The sequence below is a fragment of the Calidris pugnax genome, unplaced genomic scaffold (genome assembly GCF_001431845.1).
Source record: "Calidris pugnax isolate Ruff unplaced genomic scaffold, ASM143184v1 scaffold17, whole genome shotgun sequence".
NCBI classification, from domain to species: Eukaryota; Metazoa; Chordata; class Aves; order Charadriiformes; family Scolopacidae; genus Calidris; species Calidris pugnax.
In genome coordinates, this window is record NW_015090794.1 from 652673 (window position 1) to 668983 (window position 16311).

At 44.8% G+C, this 16311-nt stretch overlaps 1 long non-coding RNA gene across 4 annotated transcripts; it reads left to right on the forward strand.

Annotated features, from left to right (window-relative positions):
* Positions 1 to 132: 132 nt before the first annotated feature.
* LOC106884840 lies at positions 133 to 15069 on the forward strand. 4 transcript variants are annotated; one of them, XR_001411303.1, is made up of 5 exons: positions 1964 to 2922; positions 3031 to 3287; positions 6215 to 6312; positions 7636 to 10475; positions 11608 to 15069. It is a non-coding gene; the product is annotated as an uncharacterized LOC106884840 (long non-coding RNA). The 4 variants fall into 4 exon arrangements; XR_001411302.1 differs by having other exon boundaries at positions 7636 to 7743; positions 10372 to 15069; XR_001411301.1 differs by lacking the exon at positions 1964 to 2922 and adding an exon at positions 133 to 1070 and having other exon boundaries at positions 7636 to 15069.
* Positions 15070 to 16311: the final 1242 nt, after the last annotated feature.

Genomic DNA, 16311 nt, shown 5'->3' on the forward strand with positions numbered 1-16311 from the left:
TCCGCCCGGGTCAGCCTCTGGGCCCGTCCTGCCCGGGGCAGCGCCAGGGCCGAGGGGTGGCACCCAGGGAGCGGGGCTCCGGCCCTTCCCACGGGCCTTGCTTATCCCCTGCCTCCTCCCAGGGTCGCTCGTGGCCCGGCTGCTCCTTGGGGTTTGCCGGAGCGGGTGGGGAGTGCCCGAGCTCTGTCCCCGGAGCGAGGGAGGGACAGAAATGGGGGGGACGGGGGCCAGATCGGTGGATGCAGGTGGGCTTCACCAAACCCCTGCGGTTCAGGCTAATTTTTACCGTCAGACTCAAGACAGAAATTCACTTGTTCCAAAGCAGCTGAGCTGGGTGGGCTGTCTCTTGTGGCTTGTTTTGGGGGAGTCTTTTGTAATTTCCGATTTGGCCTCCAGACAGGGTCTCTGAGGAGCTAGGAATGGTCGTTATTTTATGTGCATGTTGCTGATTACATTGACCTAAAGTCTGTTTTCTTTGACATCTCCATGTGAAAGTTGAAGATGGAGAAAGTGCAGTGAGACTGCAATACGTGACTTTGAGAAAGAATGAATAGCAAGTTCTTGTAAAAGGAGGAAAAGAGGCATTTTTGCAGAGTGCCTTTCAAAGTCGTAATGGGGGAAATCTGATTTCTCTGTTTTTAAATGCGCTCTTTGCAGTGATGCTCACAGGCTGCGGTGGTGGTGTGGAAATGTTTCGGTTTGTGATGAAACGGGGCCTGAATGTGCTACAGGTTCTGTAGCTTTACATCTCCTCCTTGAGGTGATGGCACTGAGAATGGGCAATAGGGCATTGCCAGGCTGGAGCACAAACCTGATCAGGCCTTTGGGGACTCTGTGGCATAAGGAGCTTTTTTCTTGAGGAAGGAAAGGGTGCACGGCTTCATCCCAGAGAGTTTTTCCATCTGTTTGTTACGGTGTGCACGAGCAGAAGATACACTTAGGGAAGGAGCTGGAAATACTTCAGCATCATCCAGAGACAAAAGCGCTTAATCCCAGATGTCTTTTCTCCATGAACAGCAGCAGGATAAAGGATGACTTTTTACGTCAGCTCTTTGAAAGACAGTTTTATCGTAAGTTTTTATGATAAGAGTTTTCTGCTCCTCTCTTTTAATAAGGAAAATGCACTGAAGCTCTGACTTCATTTCAGTAAGTTTGCCATTAGTAAGGGATCGATATTTCAGGAAAAAGGAGAAAAGAATTCAAGATTTTCCTAAAAAGATCACATTCTGAATGGTCTGATGTTAATGCCCTTATTTTTTGTCTTCAGGACCAACATGAAATGAAAGAATAATTTTATTTATACAAATGATATTGAAAAACCAAAAAAAACCCAGGAAGTGGTAGTTTGTGTCATGGCAACCTTACTGGAAGCTGTAGTCAGTTGAGTCTTCTGAAAATCGGGGCTGGAAGAAGCCATTTCAGATCATTTTCCCCACCAAAGCAGGGCAGGATGAGCCGCAGCCTAATGCATTCTCTTTCTCACAGGACAGTATAGTTGCCTGAGAGGTCTGTCCAAGCTCCTGTGGATATTTACCTGGTATCTGCCAGCCTGTTTATTTTAACAGGGAATAGTCTGTCGCCAGACTGGCAGGTGCTGGCAAAGCTGATTGAAATGAGTGCCCTGCAGTGATTGTGTGAGCAGTGAGTCACAGCGCAGAGGGTTTGCCTGGAGTCGCAATTAGAGAAGGAAATTCATTGAACTAAGGCTTGGCTTTGTTGCTTTGACTGGGATTCTGTTTTTTTAGCTTAACCTAAGGCAATTAGCAACGAATTCACTGTTGGTTTAAACCTGCTGTTTCACACATTGCACATGATAGAATCATAGAATGGTTTGGGTTGGAAAGGACCTTAAAGATCATTTAATTCCAACACTGGATGGCAGTTGGGTGACTTACTTGTGTCAAGGTGCCTTTCTTAAAAACATTAGGGAGGAGTCTCTCCTAAATTGAGGACTTTTGTCGTGGAGACTGTCCAGGCCTGACTGGTAAATGTTGGTGCACATTTTAAAAATGTATGAACTTCTAAAACTGTGCCTGTTGTTTTTATTAGCACTTGATCTCCTCTTTCTCACTGTGTCAAGCCAGAACTGCAAAGGGCTGGAATCCTTTTAACGTTTTACTTCCTTGACAAACATCCTGCTGTTCTGTTGCTGCCCTCCTGCAGTGTAGGAGCTCTTTTTTGAGGGGGAAAAAATATCTCTAAAGTCAAGAAACTATTTGCACTTGTGTTTGGTGACATCTGCTTTACTGCAAGCATCACTGAATGCAGATCTACAGCCTTTTAACCCTATTCTCTAGGGCAGCAATTTTGTGCTCTAGTTCTTCCTGGCTCTTACTTGTCACCTTTTTCCAAGGGGTATAAGATGTAGCTTCTCTCTTAAAGAAAAGCTTTGGTTGCTTTATGCTACGAGCAAAGATCTGTGCAGAGATCCCTGCAGGGTAACAAAAACCTTCCCCAGGGAAAACATCCTTGAATTAGTTTGAACTGAAAGCTCCCAATTTCACTGTGCCTTTGGCTGGAAAATGTAAATGTTCAAAGGGCTGTGGCATGATTAAAGATTTTCTTGTCTCGGCCTCTGGTGCAGGAGTGCAGACTCTCCTCCTCCCCTCCCTGCGTGCATCGATTGGGGCTTGTAGGAGTGAATGAAAACAGACTTGGGTGTTAGGGAAAGAAACAGAGATCTAGGGTAGAAAGCAGAGAAAGGCTTCTTGGGGCTTTTTCCATTCTTTGCCCCTGCAGCTCTGTGCAGATCAGTCGTCTGTGTCCCTTCCAGGCAGCGGCCCCAAGAAGATGGTCCTGATTTTTGCACCAATTATTGTCTGGTTTGGAACTGGGCTCTGACTCAAGGACATCAAACCTCTTTTGGAGAACTCTTGGTGGACTCCCTGGTCTCTCGGGTCTTCTCTCAGGCACAATTTTGCTGTAGGTTCAGTTTACTGCACTCGCAGGTTTTTGCAGAACCCAGGTCTTTGTTTTTAGTTTCTAGGAGGCTTGGTTCCAGTTTTTTTTTATAATTACTCTCTTTTCCAGACCCTGCACTGCAGCATTTCCGAGCTCAGTATGAAAACAGCGTAGACTTAGCAAGACTGCATTTCTGATGTATTATTGTGCTGCAAGTTCCTGGTCTTTGCAGCTGACTCAAAAGCCAGGGAAGAGGGAGCAATATCCTCTCCTCCTGCAGCTGACAATCCTCAAACGTACACCACAACCATTTTACCCGAGTTGAACGCCTCCAGGGGAGACAGTGATGCTTTGTCACACGCAGAAATGGAGACATGACAAATGAGGTACCGTTTCATTGCTTTAATTGCTGAGTGGACAGCTCAGGCCGGGGGTATAGAAATATTGCCTACCTCCAGCTTTGCTGATCTCAGGATATCCAACCCCATCTTTCCCTCCTGCCTTCCCTCCTTGATTTAGAGTGGTAAAATCAAGTATGGTCTGAGGGCTGGACCCCCAAGAGCTGTAAGGCAGCAGGCACATATGCAGAGAAGTGTGTATCTTACCCCTCTTCTGCTTTTTTGGTGGGTTAGGAAAGAGTTAAATGACAACAGAGGGAGAGGCTGTGCTATTGTTCAGGCATCCCTGGGTCCAGGGTGGCTGATCTCTATTCCCGGATCTGCCTCTGGCTTCCTGCACGACCTTGGACCGGTCACTTACCTTTTCTTTTCCTCAGCTCCCAAATTATACCATGGAAATCATTCTCTTCCTGTGGTGCCTCGTTCCCTGCGGGTTTTAGGGTGGCTGAGATGATGGGAGGAGGAGAAGGCATTTCCACTGGAGAAATATTTACACAGAGAGTAGCATTTTTGGGCATGTTCTTGTTCCCTCAGATACAACACGGGCTGTGCATATGGTGAGATTTGGGGTTTTTTTTAGTAGGCAAACCTGTGGTGAAAGTCAAATTCCATTTGTCGTTGGTGCAGCTGCCCCAGAGCGATGCCAGCTGCAGTGAGGCTTTTCTTCACTAGATGGTGCTTTTGATCAAAGAGTTGAATAACGGCAGTTCTCTTTCTGCACGGAATTTCCGAATTTTTCTTTCCCGGTCTCCATTCTTTCCCCTCTTCTTTCTGTGCTTTAACACCACGGGGGACAGTTAATGATGCTGGATATTGAGCAAGGCTAATCTGGTGGTAACACAGGCTCCAAGCCACCCGCACCCACCAGCCAGCTTGTCTGCTGGGCTTTGGTTTTTGAAGCGTGTATCAGTGCTGCTGGGCTGTGGCAGAGAATTGAATTCTTTCCGTGTTTTCTATTCCCATAAGGAAAAGGCTTCAAAGAGCAGGTCCCCTCCCCCTCTCTGCTGGTGAAGGGCATTTAGGGAAGCTAGGAAAAAAAAAAAAAAAAATCCAGCTCTGACAGAGGCATTTATTTAACAAACCACTGCCTTTCCCTACCTTAGCAAAAGATTGGTTGGTTTGGTTTTTTTTTTTTTTTAAATTAAAAAGGGAATTGCTGTGTTTATACCCATCTTTGTATTCAGGAGCTGGTTAGCTAGCCAAGGTCATTGCTGCTGCCTGACAGCACCACGCAGGGAGCCAGCCTCCTCTTCCTTGAACGAGCACTGATTTCAGCAAGGCTTCCCCAGGTAAAGAATAGGAAAAGGCTGGAATGTGCCAGTGCAGGGTCCCCAAACCGCTGCCGGGTAGAGACAGCCACAAGAACAGCCTTCCCTTTTCTACAGGCAGCAGAGGAGATGAATGAAATCGTTAATCAAACATTTCCTGTGCAGACACGCAACGGGGAGCGGTTATTAGCTGGTGGAGTATGGGGCACAGCGGGGTGTGTGGTGGTGTGCTGTCATCGTCCCTGACGGCGTGAGCGGGGAAAATCGGGCTGGTGGCCCCCAGCACTCCCTGGTCCAGCACACCCAGACCATCACCATCCGGTGCTGGCCCCTTCCCAGTCTGTCCTGGGGCTCTCTCCTGCAGCCATGAGGTTTGTTCACGCTCATGCCCTCCCTCGCTGGGCTACCTGCAGCCCGTTGTGCCCGTGCCCTCCTGCCCAGGCTGCCTCCCTCACACGCTGCCGATGCGCGTGTGGACGGTGCCATCGGGGAGGCGGCGAGGTGACATCACTTACAGCTCCCTCCCCGTGGAATTTTACAACCATTAATGAATGGGGCTGGACGGCTGCTGTGACGCCAATCAGCCAGGCACAGATTTATAGTCTGAGGCCAGGAGAGATTACGCCTCTGCCCCTGGCGCGGCACCAGCGGCAGCGGTTCTGTGTGCGTGCTGAGGAGCCCACAAGGCCAGTTCCTGCAGCAGCCCTGGCCTCACGTGCTGGATGTTACGCCGATGGCAGTGACGTCCCCGCAGCAGGGACACTGAGCTATGCTAAACTGCAGTGTGACACAAAACTCCTCTCGGGACCGGGAGCTGACAAGTGATTTCTTTGTCATTCCCCTCGTTGTCATCTTCCCACTGCACATACATTTGGTCGTCGTTAAGTAAGATATTGCTGATGACTAAACTCTGGGTCTGCAGCAAAGAGAAACCGTTTGAAGGAGCAGCCCAGAACCGCGGGGTTCAAACTCGTAAGAAGAGTGAGAAGTGGGGACAGTGCATTTCCTCACATCTATTAGATCTGGAGAGCAAACCCCTCTCCCAGTCCCTCCCAGCTGAGAGGGCATCACATCACTGGCGCATGCAGATTATTTTATTTATTTAGCTCTCCCAGTCCCTCCCAGCTGAGAGGGAATTGCATCACTGGCGCATGCAGATTATTTTATTTATTTTTTTTTTTTTTCCCAAAACATGCTTGTTTTATTGATGGAGTTTGCCAGGGTGTCCCAAAGGACGTGCCTCTGAAATTTAAAAGCAACCTACCTGTGTGGGGGAGAGAATGAGTGGTTTTTACTTCGCAATCTGGCTTTTTCCTCCCTCCTCCCTTTTCCCCACATCCCCATGTGTTATGGAGCCAGCTGCTCCCGGAATAGTTTGGGAATGAAATGTCATCGTTTGAAACTGGTGAGTCACACTTTTTGAAGGAAGGGAGGGTGGTTGTGGAGGGGGAGAATATGAAATCTTGCGGCGTGGCAGAGCGTCTCCTGGTGAGTACAGAGAGATTTTTAAAACCACAGACTCCCTGATGATGGAGTCGAGGGGCTTTGAATAAAGGCTGCTGGGTGTGTCTGTGCTGCTTTTTTTTGCAGGAGGATCTCAAAACCCTCTGCAAACTTTAATTGTCCTCCTTTCCCTGCCCACTGCAGCTGGATCCCAATCCCTCCTCCGACAGGACGAGGCTGTATCTGTCTGACAACACACCTCCAGTGACTCTCTTAATTAAGTCTCCCCGCACTGCTGTGAGGTATGTAATTACAGTGAGACCTGACTTAAGCAGCCACTCAAGGGACTTACAAAAAAAAACCCTAAACCTTCTTTACCAGAGCAGGGAGGAACAGAATTTTACTGAAGACATTTTTGGGGATATTTTAGGGGAAGTTTGTTAAACAACAGGGGTTAATTATGCTGGTTCCTCCTCAGTGTATCCCAATATTAGGATGATGTCTTTAATATACTGGGTGTTAACATAATCAAGATTTTTTTTCCTTCCAAAAGGATACTTGAGATCTTTTGTCTTTTAACAGGGATTGCTATAAAAAAAAAGTGTCAATTAGTGCAAATGGTGGCAGCGGTCTTACGAAATGAACTATTGTTTATCAGAAGCTGAGTAGTTGTCCCTCCCTGCCCAAACCAGCTCCAGTGGTAAAAATATTAAGTCAAAGGGCAACATTTGGAATTCCCGCTTTATTATAACCACCCTTTTTCATGACTCTACGTGGCGGTTCTGCCTCGTAGGTACTGGGCATCCTGTGTCTCAAACTGAAGGACCCCAGTAGCTTTGATACTAATGGTGCCTCTTGAAGAGCTCTGGCGGTTCCAGGAAGATTTATTTTTGGTGTTGCTGCCCCATCCCACTGTCAGAGGTCTCTGACCAGTACCCGAGGTGACAGGCTGGACTGTGCGTCACCATTCTCAGCCCAGCCTATTAATCTAAACTGCCAGCTATTTCAGGTTGCATTAATATTCCAAGCAATGAACTGTAGTGGCCATGGAGAAGACATGCCACCCATTTTGGAGCCTCTGCTTCAACAGTAACCGTCTCCAGCTGAAGGACAGGAAGAAGCTGAAAACAGTAATATCATAAATGGTCCCAGTATGGGCTGGCAGCACCCCCCTCGAGTCCCACCTTCATTATGGGCCATTCTGAATACATGCTGTGAGTAAAAGTCCCAAATTGCAAGCCAAGCTATGCAGCTAACTTGGTGGAGATTTTGCAAGCATATGCCCTAGGGGGTTTGGTGCCATCTCTGTCTCTTCTATTTGGAAGACTGAGCTAGTAGCAAGATTTTATGAAGTGTGCATTTCTATCTCGAAATTTAGATAGTGTTAACTAGAAACCCACATATTCTGTTGTCACTGAATATGACAAAAATAATCTCTGGCTGAAGAAATTTGCTGCAGAGCCTAAGATTTTGTTTTAAGACAAAATAAAACAACCTCGGAGACAACCTTGAGAAGTTAAAACCGGGTGGAGTTCCACGTGCCTTTCGCTCGGCAGCAAAGCCTGCTTATCTGCCCTGCTCTCTTCTCTATTTTGTATCATTGTTGCCCTTTTTTCTTAATTCAGAAGGTCTCAGAGATGTGGCTTACATGGCGGGTCTGCAGAGAGTTGAACCAGCAACACTGTGGGAGCTGTGAGTTGCAGCAGTGACGGAGGAATGAGCCAAGGATCCAGGTAAGAAAAGGGTAACCCTACGGGTACCTGCTACACCATCAAGTTTGAACTTTCAGATGTTCCAAAGGCCAGTGGATCATTACTTCTGAAGCATAAGGACAGTACTTTAGTGCTTGATACTGTCTCCTGAGCCTCTGTTTCTTCTAGGATAGGTGTGTGCCTGGCGTGTTTACCTCCACAGATCACTAATGGGGATCCCCTTTAGCTGACAGCTTCCTGCAGGTAACTCCCGAGATAATGCTGCGCACGTTAAGTACAAACGCACCCTACTGAAAAACAGCTTATTTCACAGAATTGGGTTAGTGTCATTTCAAATGGAGTAACAGAAGATGAGTTTACTGATTATACAACTCGCTAAGTCCTGAATTCACTAAGCATTTGAAGTCTCAAAGATAGGTGATGATATCTTTAAAACTTAATGGATTTTTGCCTAAATGGAAGGATTTTGCCTCATCACCTACTGTGGGGTTTCCTGGGCTGCCAGAGACCAGACAACCTCAGCCTCTTAAACCTTGGCAAATCCAATACATAATGCGTGGAAGTCTTCCTAACATGAACAAGCATTTCAGTTCGTTCTGAAAGGCCAAGATTACTACTGATTTGGTTTTGGGGGAAAAAAAAACCTAAAAAAAGGACAACCAAAATGACGTTGGATGTTCATTAGTGAAGCATTGTCAGAACACAATAGAAGAACAGACAAAAGCCAGTCCAGATTCTGTGGTATTTCCTAAAGGGCTCCCTCTGGCACATGGCTATTCCCTGCCAATCCTTTTGTATTGTTTTTGATAATGAATAGAAGCTGAACAGATGATTGTTGCATTGTCCACTAAGTGATTCATTTACATTAAATACTGCTCCAATAAGTAGGCTTCGGGTGGATTTTTTTTAGTCACTTCAGTTATTTATTTGTACAGTTTAATCACCATCTTTTAACTCTACACTGTACATAATTATTTCCTGATTGTTTCAGCTAAATTACATGGGATGTAGCTCCTGTGAAGTCAGCGGTCCAACAAGCCCTGACTTAAGAAGCAGCATCTCTGCATTTTCAAAGATGCTTAATTATGAGTGGCCACCTCTAGAAAACTGTTTAGGGAAGGTGCTGAGGTTCTTAAGCATCTGCAGGTCCCTAGTGTCCTTGGTCCTGATCTCCGAAAGTCAGGTTATGAAACAAAAAAGTTTGCTGCATGAACCATCACAATTCCATTGATTTCCTCATTAATCTCTCAATTCCCACTGCATGTCTGCTCCAAGGCTTCCTTATTGACCCAGGGCTTCCATTACAGTTTCAGGCTTTTCTTACAGAGGTCAAAGTTGTGTTTTGTTGTGTTTTTGCAGGGTGTGACAGATGTTTTCTGCTTGAGGGCATATTGACTGTACTGCTGTTACAAGAACTTCAATGTAAAAAGCTGTTTAGCCCCAATTCCACATCCAGAACTGCAGGTCCACTAATTTGGATGTACTAATGACCCATACTGAAGGGCTTTTTGATGGTTGAAGAATCTAAGGAATTGAACTGCTCTAGGCCTTTCCATCTCCTGTTTTCTGAGAAGTCGCATGACTTTGCATTTGTTGAATAGCTGTAGTTACAGCTCAAAAGCCCCGATTTCCTAATTATTCTCTGTTCCCCATTCGATGTACCACAAAGAGAGGTCCAGTGTGGGCTTTTGCTTCTGCCTGTGTGAAAAAGTAGAATCTGGGGCAAGGCAGCAAAATAGTGATACAGAGAGAGGAAGGGAACAGTCCTAATGCTGTGGAGTTGTTCATGTAATATGCCCTAGGATTAAATCTCCCAGGACAGAGCCAAGCAGCCTTTGCAGTCGTTTGGGACATTTTCTCAGTCCCTTCTCCAGTTAGGAGAAATGAAATCACCAGTCCTGTGCCTAAATAGAAAAGAAAGGACAGAGGTTTGTTTTGAAGAGTTTCTATGCCTGTAACCTGCCAAGATGAGGCAAGGAAGAGATTGACTCTTTGCAACCAGTTTCCTATCAACTCATACACCAAACAAACAGGGAGGACATGTACATTCCAGTACTGCTGTAGCCTTCCAACTGCAAAAGACATCGCAGTGCAGCTCTTGCCATTCTCTGCTGCTCTAGCTACAGAGCCTGGGCAGAAGCTGCTGCAAAGCTACCTAAAGTCTAGGCTTCTCCATGTGCTACATTTCTGTTACCCTGCTTCAGAAGCTGCCATTGCCTGGTCTGTGATTAAAGCAAACTATCCACCCCTTAGGATCTCCCTGAGCTTTAGCCTTCTTTTGGCTTACGTGGGATCTTCACAAACCCAGATAAAACTCAGCAGACACACAAATAAACCCAGCCCTCCCTCTGCACAAAACCACAAAGTGTTGCTAGGGTTTCCCCTACTGCCTTCCACTTTAACCCTCCAGCATCACTCTCCCTGTATTCTTGCTCTCCCAGGAGCCCACATCGCTCTGTGCTTAGTGGCAGGCGATGAAATCAACCCGTGCATTAGCAGCTCCATAATAGCTTTGCTCAGTGGAACCCAGCTTCCTTCATTAATCCAGAAAATGAGAGTTGTTTTCGTACATTTGAGAAGCTAATTATTTAAGTGCTGGGAATTAAGGCTCATCAGATACTGGAGACTGATTTTGGTTTTGCTTCCCAGGGGATGGAGTGAGATGGAAGGAAGCTGGTTTTGCCCAGGTGTGCAGTACTGTAACTCACCAGCCCTCGGAGCAGGGAACAACAGTGTGCAGATCCTTGTCTACTGTAAGCATAAAAGCCTTTCTCTTAGTACATCCCTTTTCTTCCCATTCAAATAGATTTTTTTAAGTCACCATTGATCAAATAACACTATACCTTTATTCTTTTCTGCCATGAAAGGATGTACCCCACTTGTGGTTGATCTAGCCTGAATAGTTTGCAATGGAACAATAATGCCTTGTCTCAGCTGGGTTTTTAGAGAGGAAAACCAGTTCACATCAGTTTTTCTTCTATAATCAGTTATCCTTCAGCCTTACCTTTGATCACCATAAGCAGAGAGAGGTTTATGTAGAACAGCATCTGTCTAACCTAGCGAGGGACCTTCCAGTGGCTTGGGAAACAGAAGATGAATTGGGTGAAAACCCCCCACAACTGTGGGAAACCACAGACGAGGACAGATCTGTTGTTATAAACAAAGTTTTTACAACAGAATGACTTTCAACAGTAGATGGGCGCTTTTGACTTTCTTCCCAGAAAATGACAGGGGATCCATTGATGCTATTGCCAATCACTATATGCTAAAGAACAGGGATTTGGTTCTGATAGTGTCACTGGATGGATCCACTCTTTCTTACAAGAAACTTGCCAAGAACAAAGTTTTCATTTTTCTTGAGATAGTCTCTGAAGACAACACAGGACATTGGCTAAGGGAGGAAACTTTTCTGTGTGTTCGGTTGAAGCCAGATGTTACAGCATTGTCTGGATGTAATAGACTTGCCAAATAGCAGGAGTGACATTTTAGCTCCATTTAAGTCAGTGGCAAAATTCCTGTTGAGTTCAACTGGGGCCAAGATTTCATCCTACGGCTGTTGATGGGAAACCTAACAAGCAATCTTCAGAAAAATAAGCACAGGCATTCTGTTTTTCTAGGGCTTTTCAACCCATAGGCCATGAGCCCTTGGAATCCTGTGCACTGCTTTGAAGGGGTCTGTAAAAGATCACAAAGACAAGGAAGCTTATTGCCAGGAGATTGGAATTAGCTATACAAGGGTCTGTGATTCCAAGGGAAAACTTCAGGAGTCAGCTTGATCTATTGGAATCCATCTATTTTTCTACTCCTTGGACTAATAGGACCTGTGCAGCTGAACTAACCCTTTGATATTGTGGATTCAAGCAGCCGCTCTGTCTCCTACACTAGGACTGAACCATGTGGAGACCTCCCATATGGCACCCATCGGGTGCTCTTACCAGTGGATTGGGCTGAAAACAAAACCTTTGTTTTGGAGAAGCTGGGACTACACAACAAATCCAGTGTTTTAGCAAGGTCAGTGCTTTGTCCCTGAGATAAATGAGCAAGTACACAGTGTTCTCCCTACAGACCGCAAGGTGTCTGAAGTATCTCAGATGAACTTTATTGGGAACTAAAGGCAATCAGCTTCAGGCAGAGTCATGCAACACATTCTGTCTGTGCTATCTCCAGAGGTTTAAGCTCTGTGGTCAGGCATCCAACCTGATGTGCTTTAAAGGCTCTGGATTAAGTAACGGCAGTACTACTTGGATGGAAGTTCATAATGCTTAGATAAAATAAAAAAAAAGAAAAAGGCTTGAGCTAGAGGAAAAAAATCACTAAATATTTAAAATAGCATAATTTAAAAATGGTAAAAAGGTTCTGTTTAGGGTTTTAAAACTTTTTCCATGTGGGTTTTGGTAAGCGGAGTTGTTCTGTAAGTTCTTTCCTGTTAAGATTTCAGAAGAATTTGGTTTTTTTAGAGTGCCTGAAAAAAATGCAGGAGAAGTACTGAGGAACCTTCATGTATTATGTATTTGTTGTTAGCATGGAGGGTCCTTGTGCTTGCAGGACCAAACAGAGGCTTTGTGATGAGAACAAGACCCCATAACTGGGCATAACAAATGTACACAGGCTGACTTCTCTGTGTCTCTTACCAGAAGATAAAATGAGGTTCATATCTGGAGACATGGGTCCAGGAAAAGCCAAAAAGGAGTGAGTGCTAAAGTCCAGCATCTACCACAGGGTATCCAAGCCGTGTTTCTCTCCTCTTCATAGGAGGAGTGCCCACTTAGGAGCCTGCTTTGATTGCTCTACCAGAAGCAGGATAACACTTAAGGAGTACTACTTTATGGCAACATATTCCTGAGTTCCTTTTGAAGTTCTACCAAAGCACGTGGAGAATTTAGAACTTTGAAAGGTATTCAGTCCTTGAGTTTCAAACCAGCAAGCAATGCAAGCTCCTCAACAGCTCCCTTCAAATCCCTTTTTGGAGCCAGGGTCTTCAGTTTAAGGGAAAGGCTCAGGTTTGCCTGAGAACTAAATTGGACATATTAACACATATTATGTGGGAAAGCATTCCCAAGGCATAAAGTAACAGTGGATTCATGGCTATCCAGGAAAGTCTAGAAGTGCCACCTTGGGATGACATGGATCAGAGATACAGTTACTTTCCTTTTCCATGTGAAGAACTCCCCTTCTTCCCAGCTGAGCTATCATGTAATGTAGATGACTCTCTGGAGGAAGTGTTTGCTGCACATTTGCAGTATGTTTTAGCTACTGTCAACATTTATATTCCATTGTCATTTGGGGGTAAGCTCTAATTAGCATAATTATCAATGCTTTAAAATTAAAAAATTCTCCAAGAGACATGGGAGGGATTAAAACTGTTTCCTGCTCCCAGAGGCAAATCCTTTCCCAAGCTATCTGCTGCACCAAAAGGTTTTATTCTAGAAACAGTCCCAAGCTATGCCCAAGAGCAAATTAAACCACAGCAAACTTGTAAACTCTCCTCTGAGTGAGTGTGTGTGTGCGTGTGTGTATGTAGCAAGCAGGCCCTGAGTTGACAATTACTACGTGACAAAATGTTGTCACTATTTTCCACTCCTATTTTGTTTTGACTGCTGCTCTGTGCTGCTGTGGCACCTTTACAGCGTGGGCTGGAACAATCACAAGTGTTTGTGGAGTCTGAAGTTTTTACATTTCATAGGAAAGACTCTGGTGTCTTCACGATATGGAGAGCAAAGGTTTTAATGACAGTGTCCCCTCCTAGAGCTTGCCTCAAGCTCCCCAAGTCAGGAGCTGGCCTCAAAAAAAAATCTCAGGAGCCATTCTTTTCTACACTCTTTTAGAGTGGATTTTTACTCTGGCTCTAAAGTGGTTCGTTGACAACAAGAACCTCAGGTTTCTGGCTTAATGAGACTCCTCTTTATGGAGAATAAATGCCAGGAAAACCTTAGGGAAACTCTGAAAGGTAACATCCCTACCTTGGAAATGTTCCCCAAGAGTCAATCTTTGAATGTCTCCGTTCCTGCCTTTGGAGGGGTGAGAGTGGGGCTCAGCTCCCATTGATAGCTGGTGCGGTGAAGGATGGGTGTCCTGCATGTGGGTTCCTGGTGTCTCAGAGAAAGCTTCTCACATCCTCAGCAGTGGATGGGCCATGAAACCTCAGGGAGCAGGACTAGTTAATTGTTGTAACTGTTCCTGAAATGGCCAGAGAGAAAAATTAGTATTTTACCAAAGGAAATACTTCTTTGAGAGAGAAACACTAACAAACGCAGGTGTTTCTTAAAGGAAAACAATTGTGTTTAGAAATTTACAATTCTTGGTATTTCTGCATGAGACAAACACCACCACACCCTACACTGAATAAACATGGGGAGTCTGCAAGAGAGAGTGGCAGAGAAATCTCCGTGAAAATTTCAGAATCTGCAGGGCATTGAACATACGTATTGTCTTTTTAGTATCTTTTTTTTTTTTTTCAGAGAGATGGACTTAAATTTCATTGGCAGAAATTCTCTCTTTTATCTTTATCTCCTGTTTTGATGTGGTAGCCATGGAGAAAAGCCCAAGATTAGTAACAGTAGGTTGTTGCAGAATAAGAATAACTCTTTACTCGGTTTTAAACTGTAGTAATATTGGGGGCTTTGTTTAACTGGAAGATACTCAGATCACATAGAATAAATACTAAATGCTGTTAGGACATTTATCACCCATCCCATTGAGTTCTGTCCACCTCGAACTAAATGCTGGTAATCTTTAACGTCCATCTGTTCCGAGGGGTTTAGGTGGCTTTCACAGGGCAGAGGGTGGCTGTGTCCACTGCTTTTGGAAAGTTATTAGTTAATTCTCCTGAAGGTCAATGTGTTTATATTTTTGCCCTGTTCCACGCATCAGGGCACCCAGACCCTTGGAACTTGGCCCCGTTTGGCTAATAATGAATGAAATGGGCCATATTCTGAAGCTCAGATGCCTTGAGTGCCACAAGAAAGCCAAATTCAAAACCACTACTTTAACAGCAGCGTCTAGCAATGAATTTCCAGATTCCCTCAGGAAGCCCATCACGAGGAACTTTAGGGAAAGGAAGGAGGTGGTGAACCTTCTCTCAAAGAACCTAGGAAGAGACTGGATGTCTTTGGTGGTGACATGAGCTAAAAAGCGGGATGATGGTAGGAACAGACACCACACCTTGCTCTGGTTTGGTATTGGCAAAGCAGGTTATGGGTAGGATTAGCGAATGCTTGACCATATAGTTTTAGTTTCCCAAATATCGCTGGTATCTGTGCTGTATATGACTTGAGTTGTCTCCCCTCAGCATCTCAGTACATCTGATGCACTTGCAACTTTTCTCTGGAAATCTATTTTGCATCTTGTAGGAACATACAAACCTTCTGGTTTGATATGGGCAAAGCAGGTTATGGGTAGGATTAGTGAATGCTTGACCATATAGTTCTCGTTTCCCAAATATTGCTGGTATCTGGGCTGTATATGACGTGAGTTGCCTCCCCTCAGCATCTCAGCACATAGCATCATGCACTTGCAACTTTCCTCTGGAAAACTATTTTGCATCTTGTAGGAACATACAAACCAAAACTCTTGCAGCGTATTTAGGAAGAACGGAATTTACACTCATTTTGCTGGGATGACAGAAACACATAGTGACACAGAGAGATAATATCACATATTGTTAAGTTCTGCCAGTCAATGTGCTTTTACAACACGTATCTTGTTTCCAAGTGATCACATCTAATGTCCTGTTTTGATTCATGGTGATGGAAACTGCGTGTGGGTGACGAGCTAATTTTAAGGCTAGAGGGAAAAGGCAGATTGTTAGAGACCAGGGGCTGCTTGAGGACTGGCTTCTGAATTAAAACTAATCAGTAGCTTCCTTTGATGGCCCTTTTGTATCTGGAGAAGAAAGATACATGATAACTCATTTTTATTATTAATTTAATTTTAGTGGATGATGTCAAAACGCCATCATGACTTATGTATATTTCTTTTGAGAAGAGTTGTTTGATAAGTAAATGTAACAGATCTATGTTTTCCTGCTGGTTTTTCATTGCTAAAGATCTGGTGGATGTTAAGATCAAGGTTATTAAAAATGGTTTATGACATTTCTGAGGTGAGACAGTCTTTTGAATATGTCTGCTGTAGATTTGGTGTTAAAATCAGAGTGATATTAAAGAGTATGGCCGATCATGGCACATAAGAAGTTTCTTTGGTATTGGTTTTGTTACCTCTTGTTACCTTTTCAAGAAGAAGTGTAGGTTGGACGCTGGCTATGATGACTTAATAGGTCTAATGATTATGCAGGGTCAAAGAGAGGGTATAGCCTTGTTCCACATCTCGCACGTCATCTTCTGAAACTGTTTCTCTAGTGGTGCAAATAGCAGCCTCTGCCAGCTTGCGTACACAGCGGGATAATCGGGACCTTTCCTGTTGAAGGCAAAGGTCTCTTGGCTTTTTTTTTTCTTTTTTTTTCTCCCGTGGGGCAATTCTAGTTTTATTGCTGAAGCCGTAATCCCCGAAGAGCATGGAAGAGGGATTTCGGAGAGAGGCTGAGAAGCAGTATGAGGCAGGCAGATCCATGTTACCAGTACGGGAGGTCACTCA